The sequence below is a fragment of the Nannospalax galili genome, unplaced genomic scaffold (assembly GCF_000622305.1).
Source record: "Nannospalax galili isolate Female #2095 unplaced genomic scaffold, S.galili_v1.0 scaffold138, whole genome shotgun sequence".
NCBI lineage: Eukaryota > Metazoa > Chordata > Mammalia > Rodentia > Spalacidae > Nannospalax > Nannospalax galili.
Genome location: NW_008341333.1, coordinates 684,224 through 694,287, shown reverse-complemented (window position 1 = coordinate 694,287; position 10,064 = coordinate 684,224). Strand labels below are relative to the sequence as shown.

The following is a 10,064-nucleotide window of genomic DNA, read 5'->3' as shown; positions in this document are numbered from 1 at the left end:
CTCTTTTCTGAATTCATTCAGAAGTTTATCCCTGTCTTCCTTCAGTTCTTTGATTTCTTTGTGTGTTCTGTAAATTCACTGAATTCTTCTATCATGTTTATAATTGTTCTTTTGAGTTCCATGTCCTGCATTATCTCTAGGGGGTTCTCACTGTGCTCCTCTAGAGGACTATTGGTATCTGGTGGGGATATGTTATTTTGGTTTTTCATGTTATTTTCTCTCTGTGATTTTGACATGTGAATTTCATTTGTAGTTTCTGATTCTTGTGTGAGACTCAAGCCTTCAAGTTTAGGTCTGCTTCTTTTTGTGAACTTTATGTTTTTTGGGCATGAAAAGTTGGTTTCCCTAAGCTTCCTCTTCTTTCTTTTGATTTTATATTGGAGTGGCCAGGTTGCTTTTGTCTTCAGGAGTTCCTACAGAGGCCCAAGTCAGAAGAGGATCAGATGCTCTCAGGCTTTCTCCTAAGGTCTGGGTCTCTCCAGGAAAGATTTTGCCCTCAGGAATTTGGGGGTTGGACTGGCCTGGGAGCTGGGCCCAGGAAAGATGCTCCTCTGGGTGCCACCCAGAGATGCAAAGGAAGATGGGGGCAGGAAGCAGCCCCAAGTGCTCCTGGGGACTGCACTGAGGAGCTGGGTTGGTCCCAGAGAGAGGCCTGTGGGTTGTGCAGGCCCAGGGAAGCACAAGGAGGTGAGGTGTTATTGTTATGTTTTGAGACAGTGTTTCCCTGTAGTCCCAACTGACCTAGAACTCACTATGTAAACCAGGCTGGCCTAGATCTCAGTGAGATCCACCCTCCTCTGCCTCACAAGTACTGGGATTAAAGGCATGTGCCACAATACCTATCTATCCAGAGAGACTTTTGACAGGCATCTTTTTAGAGAGCTCCTGATTTAGTACAACCTTTCCCTTCCAAGGGTTTAAAGGCTGGGTTGGTCTGAGGCTCCTTTTTTGGAGTCCTGCCATTACTGAACTTGCAGGCTGTTTTCCTGCTCAGAATGTTCTGCAAATAATCAGTTATTTGAGAAGGCAGGAGATCTTATTCAGTGACCAATGAAGAAAAAAAAGCTCATGCTTTTAAGATAACCTTCTCCCCAAGCAGGTTTGGGGCCTGAGTTTTTATAAGGGCCCTAGTGTTCATGCTGTCATCTGAGCTTTTCACAGGAAGGGGAGGAGCTGTTCAGGGAGCAGGGCGCCACCTCCTTCCTTCTTGAATTTGGGCAAAGTTGAGTCTGCCATACCATAGGTCAGTATGTTTTTCAGGATTACAAAGAGACTGTAACAAATTCAAGGTGATCTGGAGTGTCAACACAGCATCTGGATCAGATCAAGCTATAGGAAACTTTGGTTGGTGATATGTGACATACTTCTTTTTTAAAGCAAGGTCTCATGTAGCCCAGGCTGGTCTTGAACTTGTTATGTAGCTGAGGATGAGCTTGAACTTCTGATCCTCCTGCTTTTACCTCCTAGCTTCTGGGAGTATAAGTGTCTGTGCTCTTACGCCCAGTGTATGAGGTGTGGGGCATCAAACCCAGGGCTTTGTGCATGCTTGGCAGGCACTCTACCAACTGAGCTACTCCCCCCAGTTCTATGTGATCATTTGCTGGTCAGCAGCTGGGAGCATGTGGTTACCAGTGTCCAGTCTTTACCTTTTGCAAGCAAGCAGTAAAGCTGATAAGACAATAGGCTGCCAGCTATTCTGGTGTTCAGGCTGGTGACACTGCATCAGCTAATCAGCTATAGCTGCAGTCCAGAGCCTGGGTGGTGATGGGTGGTAATGACAGTTAGCTAGTTTGCTGTTAGAAATGATGTCAGAATTAGATTATAGCCAATATGGGCAGGAGCGACAAGAACCAGTCTAGTTCCTCTCTCCTGACTCCAAAGTGTCCAGAGTTTTACAGTCTGTGGGACAAATGAGGTTTAGAATCACTGTGCAAGAAAAATAAGCCATGAGCTGGGACCAGGCTTGTATGGCAGACTGATAAATGCTTTGCTGAGCTACAAGTGGCAAGGCCAACAGCCTAGGCCCTCTGGACACACAAGAACAGCTACCCCACTGGAGTCAGGGTATGTGCTAAGAGGCGGTGAATGGGCCCCACCCAGAGCCCATGATTGCAATATGTAATTAACTTGATGGTCAGCAGCTAGGAGAATGTGGTCATCAATGTGTGTCTTTAACTTTTGCAATCACATGATCTGGCTGGCAGGACAAATGACCATCAGTAATTTTGAGGACATCTCCTTAATTCAGCAAGCAGGACCACCCTGACTTGCCACAACATGAACTAGGGACAACAGGTCCTTGGTCCTTGTGAGTAGGCCATGTCCTTTCCTCAAGGCTGCACAGAAAAGGGAAAGGGAAGGCCTCCAGTGTTCTGTGCTGTGCTTCTCCCATGAGCAGTAACAGCAAACTATAGTGTGTATAGTCCAGTGTGATTCCCAAAGTATGTCCTCAGACTGTGTAATTAATGACTACGACAACCTGGTGGCTTCAGTGTCACTACTACACTCTTATGAATGAGTAAATGACTGACCATTTCCAAAACTTAAAACACATACAGCTGAAATGCAGATTAGACCTAAGTCCTTCGCTCTATAAACCTGAGTTAAAATGAGGGATTGAGAGAAGTTTGAGGGTACATGCAGGAGGTTGCATTCCAAGAGCAACTTTTAGTTTCCTAATTCCATATGATAATCATCTCACTTTTTTCTTTAACCATATCTAAAGACAAAGTCTCCTATTTTTAGTGAAAACTCACAAACACATGTTCACAGAGCAAGGCTTTCTGATTGAGGTTTTTCAAGCTGGAGAACAAGGACCTCAGAGGTACACAAATGTCTCGGTGGTTTTGAAATTTTTTGTTTCAGTTCAAAACATTTGCAAATATCATTCAAGTTTGAGAAGCACCGGATTAGAGGTTCCTAAAGGGAGGGTCCAGATCTAGCATCCACCTCACAGAGTTACTGGGAAGCAAGAACTCAGTGACAGCCTAGATTCATTCAACATCCAGGCCGGTGAGATGGCTCAGCTAGTAAGGGCTCTTGCTGCCAAGTCAGGTAAGCTGAGTTCAATCCCTGGCACCCACAAGGTAGAAGGAAAGAACTGACTCTCGCAAGTTGTCCTCTGACCTCCACAAGCACACTGTGGCATACATGCCCCCAATATAAATATTAATCATGATTTTTAAAAATTGAATTCATTTGAACCAGGTACGGCGACATACAGTTTTAGTCCCAGCAATTGGAAGGCAGAGGCAGAGTCTTTCAGGTCTCTGAAAGACTGAGACCAGCCTGATCTATATAGTGAGTTCCAGGTCAGTTGGGGCTACAGAGAGACCCTGTTTCAAAAAACCAAAAAAACCCAAAAACCTTAAAAGTAATTCATCCATTCATTTACTCATTTTTTAAATTGGCTAACAATTATTGAATGCCCGTATCCTTCAGTGTTAAAGACAGGGAAAATTAGACCCAAATCTTGGCTTTGTGGAGCAATGGCCCAGTGAATATAGATGATGTGAGAAAAAAAGCAAGAGAATCCCAGAAGAAAATGCTACAATATCCTACATGTTGTAACGGAGGTGTCTACAGGGTATAGTGATACATGAGAGGTTGAAGAACTGGTTTTGTCTCAGGGAATTATTGGTGGGCGAAATGGTTAAATGGAGGAATGAAGCCTGGCATAGTAGCACAGCCTGCAACCCCAGCTATGCAGAATGGTGAAGCATAAGGCTCAAAAGCTCAAGGTCTGCCTGGGTTGGGGATATAGCTCAGTGGGGCACTGTGTTAGTCAGATTTCCACTACTGTAACAGATGCTCGAGATAATAAATTATAAAGAGGAAAGGATTATGTTGGCTCACAACTTAGGGAGCTCCAGTCCATGACCAGTTGGCCCCATTGCTTTTGCATGTATGGTAGGGAAGTACATCATGGTAGATGCTCGAGATAGGGGAAACTGCTCACTTACCACCAAGGAGCAAAGGAAGGAAAGAGGAAGGAGCCTGGGACCCACAATCCTTTTCAAGGGTACCCAAATGCCCTAGAAAATGACCTAAGGACGTCCCACAAGGCCTGACCTCTTATACACTCCACCACATCCTAGTAACACCACACTAGGGACCATTCCTTTAATGCAGGGATGAATAGAAGGCACTCAATATCTAAATTATAGGACTGGAGAGATGGCTTAGTGGGTAAAGGCGCTTGCCACCAAGCCTCACCACCTGAGTTGATCCCTGGAACCCACGTGGTCAAAGGAGAGAACCAAGCCCCACAAGTTGTTCTCTGACCTTCACGTGTGCACTGTAGCATGCATATACACGCACACACAGACACAAAATTAAACAAGTAAATAAATGGAATAACATTTTTTAAAGATCCAAATTATAGCATATACCAAAGAGGACAAAATTTAAGGAGCGATTCACTCTCAAGTGTCCAGCCCAAGCTTGCATGACCCAGAGCTCTGCCTTTACCACCTAACTGTAGACCTGGCCCTAAGCAATGTAGGGGAATTGTTTTCACCTGCTCAGTTCTCTTTATATGGAGAGGACTACAGTCTTCAGCTACTGTGGAACTGGCTCCTAACAGCCTCAACTGGAGGTTGTCTCATTTGGGATATTCTGTTTCCTTCCTATTCTCTATCCAAAGGCAGCCCACAGCCAAAGAAAGGCTCACTGGCTTGGGAATACCAAGAGATAAGTCCTGAGAGAAGAATTTCTCACAGGATAGAGTGAGGAGCTCTGTGGACCCACTCCCCAGTGAAACTGATGAAAATGATTAGATCATTATTTAATAACCTCTGGAAATGACCTCCCAGGACATGCACCAAATGAAGAAATAGTTCTTCAAGATGATCTGCTAAAATTCAGTGTGAAGGGAAGAGTCTCATATTTGAAACTGTGTTCCTTGCCTGCCCTGCACCTTCCCAACTTAATAAAATGGGAGCTCCACTCCAGACTGCTTTAGTCGAGGCCCAGGATTCTCTGCTCATCTCCTAGCTGTAGATTATCTTCTGAAGGGGGACAGGACATCAGCATTTCTCATCTGGCTCCTCCTTATTTGTCACAGGGAAGAATGGCTGGACAGTGGGGTCCCTGTCTTTCACCCAGCATCTCATTGACTCAAGAAGGAGGCTTTCCCTTGAGTATGGCATCACGGAGAACACTGGTACCCTGGCTTTCCTTGCCCTAGTTTGTAAGGCAGAATTTCGTGCCAGAATTGGCAAGCCAAAGATATCTGATGCTAGAAGCCCCCCACCTCCAAATACTTAGCTCCTAGCTAGGGTGTAATTTAGAAGAGTAGCTTTATCACCATCTTTCCACACTCTAGAGTCATGACTCAGATTTTTTTTTCCTGGAAGGAAAAGCAGATCATAACTGCTAACTCTTGTTCTCAAGGAATTGCCTTTATTGGCATTGACATGGGGACATGTTCAGAGCAGTCTTAGAAACAACAGAAGTTTTGGTAAAAGGCATTGAGAGTGGATTGGGGGAGTTGTTGAACAAACAGACTAACTACAGTCTAGCTGATTTTCCTGAAAGAACTGGGCAGGAAGCTGGCTGGGAGGAGCTTGCCTGAGATCACAACAAATCTCAAAGAACTTGAGAACTATCCCTTCAAAGGAGCTGAATTTTATTGGTTTAGTCTGTGGAGCAAGTTATGCCCTGGGACATATCAGCTGACACTTAATGGAGCTTAATAGCAGGGTGTAGCCCAGGAACAAGTCAAACAGGGCCCTGCTTAAACTCTCATACCAGGATGACTGGACATACCTGAGGCTATACTCCCCTAAAGGAACAAGATGCAAAAACATAGAGGACAAAGCTAAAATAGTATTTACAAGGAAATGTAAATGCCTATATGTGTGGTTGAAAATGCCTATATTAAGAAAGAATGAAGCTAGAGAGATGGCTCAGTAGTTAAGAGCTCTTGCTGCTCTTGCATAGGACTGGAGTTCAGTTCCCAGCACCCATGACAGGCTGCTCACAACTGACTGTAACTCCAGCTCCAGGAGATCTGACACCCTCTTCTGGCCTCCACAGATACCTGCACATATGTACATACACATACATACACACACACACACATACACACACACGTGCTCATGCACATACACACATAACTAAAAAATATAAAAGTAAAAACTAAAAAGAAAAAAGAAAGATTTTAGATTGTAGTCTCACATTCTGGTAGTAAGCATTCTGTCACTATGACAAACTACTTGGAAAAAAAAAATCAACTTAAAGGTGGACACATTGATTCTGGTTCATGGTTTCTCTAGTCTCTTGGTTCCATTTTTTTCTAGGCCTGTGGTGAGGCAGAGCATCATGAAACAGAGCACATGGTAGAAAAGAGCTCTTCACCTTGTGACAGCCAGGAAGCAGACAGTTCTGGTGTAAATTTTGTCATGATGATAGTCATGGTCCGGGTTGATTGGGCGGTTCTTTTATTCCACACAGAATAGATTGGAATATGTGGTGGGCTGGGGACTGGGCTCAGCAGGAGTTGTCAGCTGAGGACCTCCATTGGGGTCTTTCCAGGATAGCTTGGGCTTCCTCAAAGCATGGTGAATGCAGGTAGCATCCCACTGAAAACAAGTTACCATACCCCCTGAAGTCTGGTCTTAAAAGCCATCCAGTGTCATTTTCACTGAATTCAAAGCATTTGAAATCAAAGCAGGTCACTCAGAGAAGTGCTTTTCCTGTTGGCAATGTACTTCATTGGCATAAACTCTTCCAGCTCTGACATGTCCAGTCATCTTGATGCTAGCATAGTTGTCAGATGGAGGTACCAGGATCCAATTGCTCTCTTGGTGGTCTAATGTCTGAGTGAAATGTGGACTCTCAGGTCACTCCCTCTCATCCTTCTTGTTTCCTTTGCTGTTTACATGAGGTAAGCATTACTCTACCACTTCAACAGCCCTTCTTTTGCCTTGCATTGAGGTTGGCAAACTTTTTCTATTAAAGACCAGATAGGGCTAGAAATGTAGCACGGTTGGTCGAGTGCTTATCTAAGTGCTTATCTAGCATGCATGAAGTCCTGGGTTCAATTCCCAGCACCACATAAAACCTGAGTGCCTGAATTCCCAGCACCTGGGAGGTACAGGCAGGAAGATCAGAAATTCAAGGTCATCCTTGGCTACATAGTATTATGAGGCCAGCCTGAATCATAGGAGACCCTGTCTTTAAAAAAGAGCAGATAGTAAGCAGCTTAGGCCTCTACCACAGATACCCAACCCTGCTGCTGCAATGTAAAGTGTGATTGCAGACACAGGCTGTTCATACCTGAATAAGCATGCTACATTCCAATACACTTTATTTACTGGCACAGAAATTAGAACTATAGACATTTTTCAAGTTTCACAAAACAGTGTCCTTTCTTTGATTCCGCCCCCCAACCTTAAAAATGGAAGCTATTTTTAGTTTATGAACTGTTCCCATACTTCCTGTTTGGTTTCTACCACAACATTTTCAGATCAGTGCTATTATTATTTCTATTTTGCAGATGGGGAAACTAAGGCACAGAGATGCTAAGTAGCTTAACCTTCTTATCTTAAGGGACACATGTGCCAGAGTAGAAACAGAAGTGTCCCTCAAGTCTGTGGTTAACTGGAAAGAGAAGAGAAATTCATGGGTATAAACTTGCAGGAATTTAAAAAGAGAGAAGAGTTATTCCAAAAAGGTCTGGGGGAGGGACTATGAAGAGAGGAAGGAGAGAGGACCAGAGAGGGAGCAGAGCTGTGGGTTTTAGAGGACCTATTCCAGGCCTTCACTGTCTTTTTATTTACTTATTTAGTATGTGTGACATATGCATGTGAGTGAATGAGTTTGTGTGTGTGTGTATGTGTGTGTGTGTGTGTGTGTGTGTGTGTGTGTGTGTGTGTGTATTCACCTGTGGGCCCAAGGTTGACTTTAGGATGTTGTCCCCAGTCACTCTTCACTTTTTCTTTAAAGTTTATTTCAATCTTATTTTTTGAGATAGTTTCTCACTGAAACTTGCTGTTTCTAGACTGGCTGTCCAATGAGCCCTTAGGATCTCCTATCTCTGTCATATTCCACTCCCCAGTATGAGATTATAAATGTGTGGGGCTATGTGCAGCTTTTACATGGGTGCTAGAGATCTGAACTCAGGTCCTCATGCTTGTGAGGCAAGCACTTTACATGCTGAGTCATTTCCCCAACCCCTTCACTGTCCTTTGACAGCCTCAACAAGATACCCATATCGTGTGTGTGTGTGTGTGTGTGTGTGTGTGTGTGTGTTACTTTTTAACAGTGCTAGGATACAAATTAAGACCTTGGGCATGTCAGGTTAGTGTTCTACCACTGGGCTCCATGCCAGTCTGATGCCAATATCTCTAGCAGGCATGATCAGGGACAGCAGAGCCCTGTCTCTAGTGACCAATGAGCATGCTTCCTTCCTGGGTCAGTGGAGGGCCCCTATCCATTTCACAGTCTGCAGGATGAGGACCCAGTCTGAACTGAAGTTAAATTCTCTGCTAGGTCAGAGACTGAATCTAAGGTCACTTATAGAAAGTAAACATTTTATTTTTTGTGTGTTTTGTTGAGACAGGGTCTCCCTATAACCTCAGGTGGCCTGTAACTCACTATATAGACCAGGCTGGCCTCAGTGTCACAGAGATTCTCCTGCCTCTGTCTCTGTCTCCTGAGTGCTAGGATTAAAGGTGTGTGCCACCACACCCAGTGACATTTGCACAAAACAATCCCTGGTATACTCCCTACCATGAACCTCCTTAACTTTATTCTCACATACACTGCCCCCCAAACTCAGCGACAGCATCCCCAAACTGTGTGCCACTCACCTGAAGCAAGTGAGCTAGGAATTCACTAGGAATATACTCACAGAAAATGAACATGTAAAAATTAGGTAGGGTTCAATTCAGCAAGATGGCTTAGCAGGTAAAGGTCCTTGCTTCCAAGCCTGATGACCTGAGTTGGATCTCTGAGACCCACATGGTGGAAGGAGAGAACTGATCCCTGAAAACTATCCTGTAACTGCGTACTATGGCACATGGGTGCCAAGTAAATCAATCAATCAATCAATAAATAAATAAATAAATTTTATTAGAATTCATGTCTTGAGTTCTACTAACAAATGTTTACTGCAAGATTCACAATATTTTGAAGAACATTTCAGCTATTTTTATGTAGAAAAGGAAAATGTACACAGAATATCTGCATATGAATTTTTATAGAATTAGCTGTGCTTCAGGCTTGCATTAGGATGCAAAAGAAAATACTCCTTGCGCTTTCTGTCTGTCTTTGTGGCTGTCCAGATTGAGTTGGGGAGTATATCTATATGATAAAAAAAGAAAATAAAAAGAACAAAAAAGAATTAGCTGTGCAAAGTTGTAAGGAAAAGTAGTTCTCCTCCTGAACCTGTGGTCTCCATCAGAGGCAATACTTATTATCAGTCTCTTTATGGAAATGGCCCATTCACAGGCAGATATAAGCTTATAATATCCTTTTAAATTAAAAAAATTGCTATTTTTATTTTATGTGTATGAGTGTATTGCCTACATGTATATAAGTGCACCCATGTCATGCAATGCCAGCAGAGGTCAGAAGGGGCATGGAACTGGAATTACAGATGGTTGTTAGCACATGTGGGTGCTGGGAATTGAGCCCAGGTCTTCTGCAAGAGCAGCCAGTGCTCTTAACTGCTGAGCCATATCTCCAGTTCCCTTTTTAAATTTTTTGAGACGTGGTCTCGTGTAGCCCAGGTTGGCCTTGAACTCACTACATGGCCGAGGCTGTCCTTGAACTTCTGAGCCTCTTGCCTTTCTTTATCTTCCAAATGCTGGGATTATGGATGTTTACCACCTGTTTTATGTGGTGCTGAGAACTGAACCCAAGGCTTTGTGCTTGCTAGATAAGCACTCGGCCAGCTGAGCTACATCCCCAGCTCTATAATATTCATTTTTTTTTAATGCAAGTAAGTGGGAGTAGATGATGCACAGTGTTTCACATTAGCTTTTTCAATTAATATGGTCTGACAGTCACCACGAGCTACCTTTACCTTTTTCTCTGCTGTATATCATCCTAGTAGT

General features: G+C 43.7%; 1 pseudogene; it reads left to right on the top strand.

Moving 5' to 3' along the window:
• Positions 1–9,189: 9,189 nt before the first annotated feature.
• On the top strand, positions 9,190–9,311 carry LOC115071007 (annotated as a pseudogene).
• The last annotated feature ends 753 nt before the right edge of the window (positions 9,312–10,064 follow it).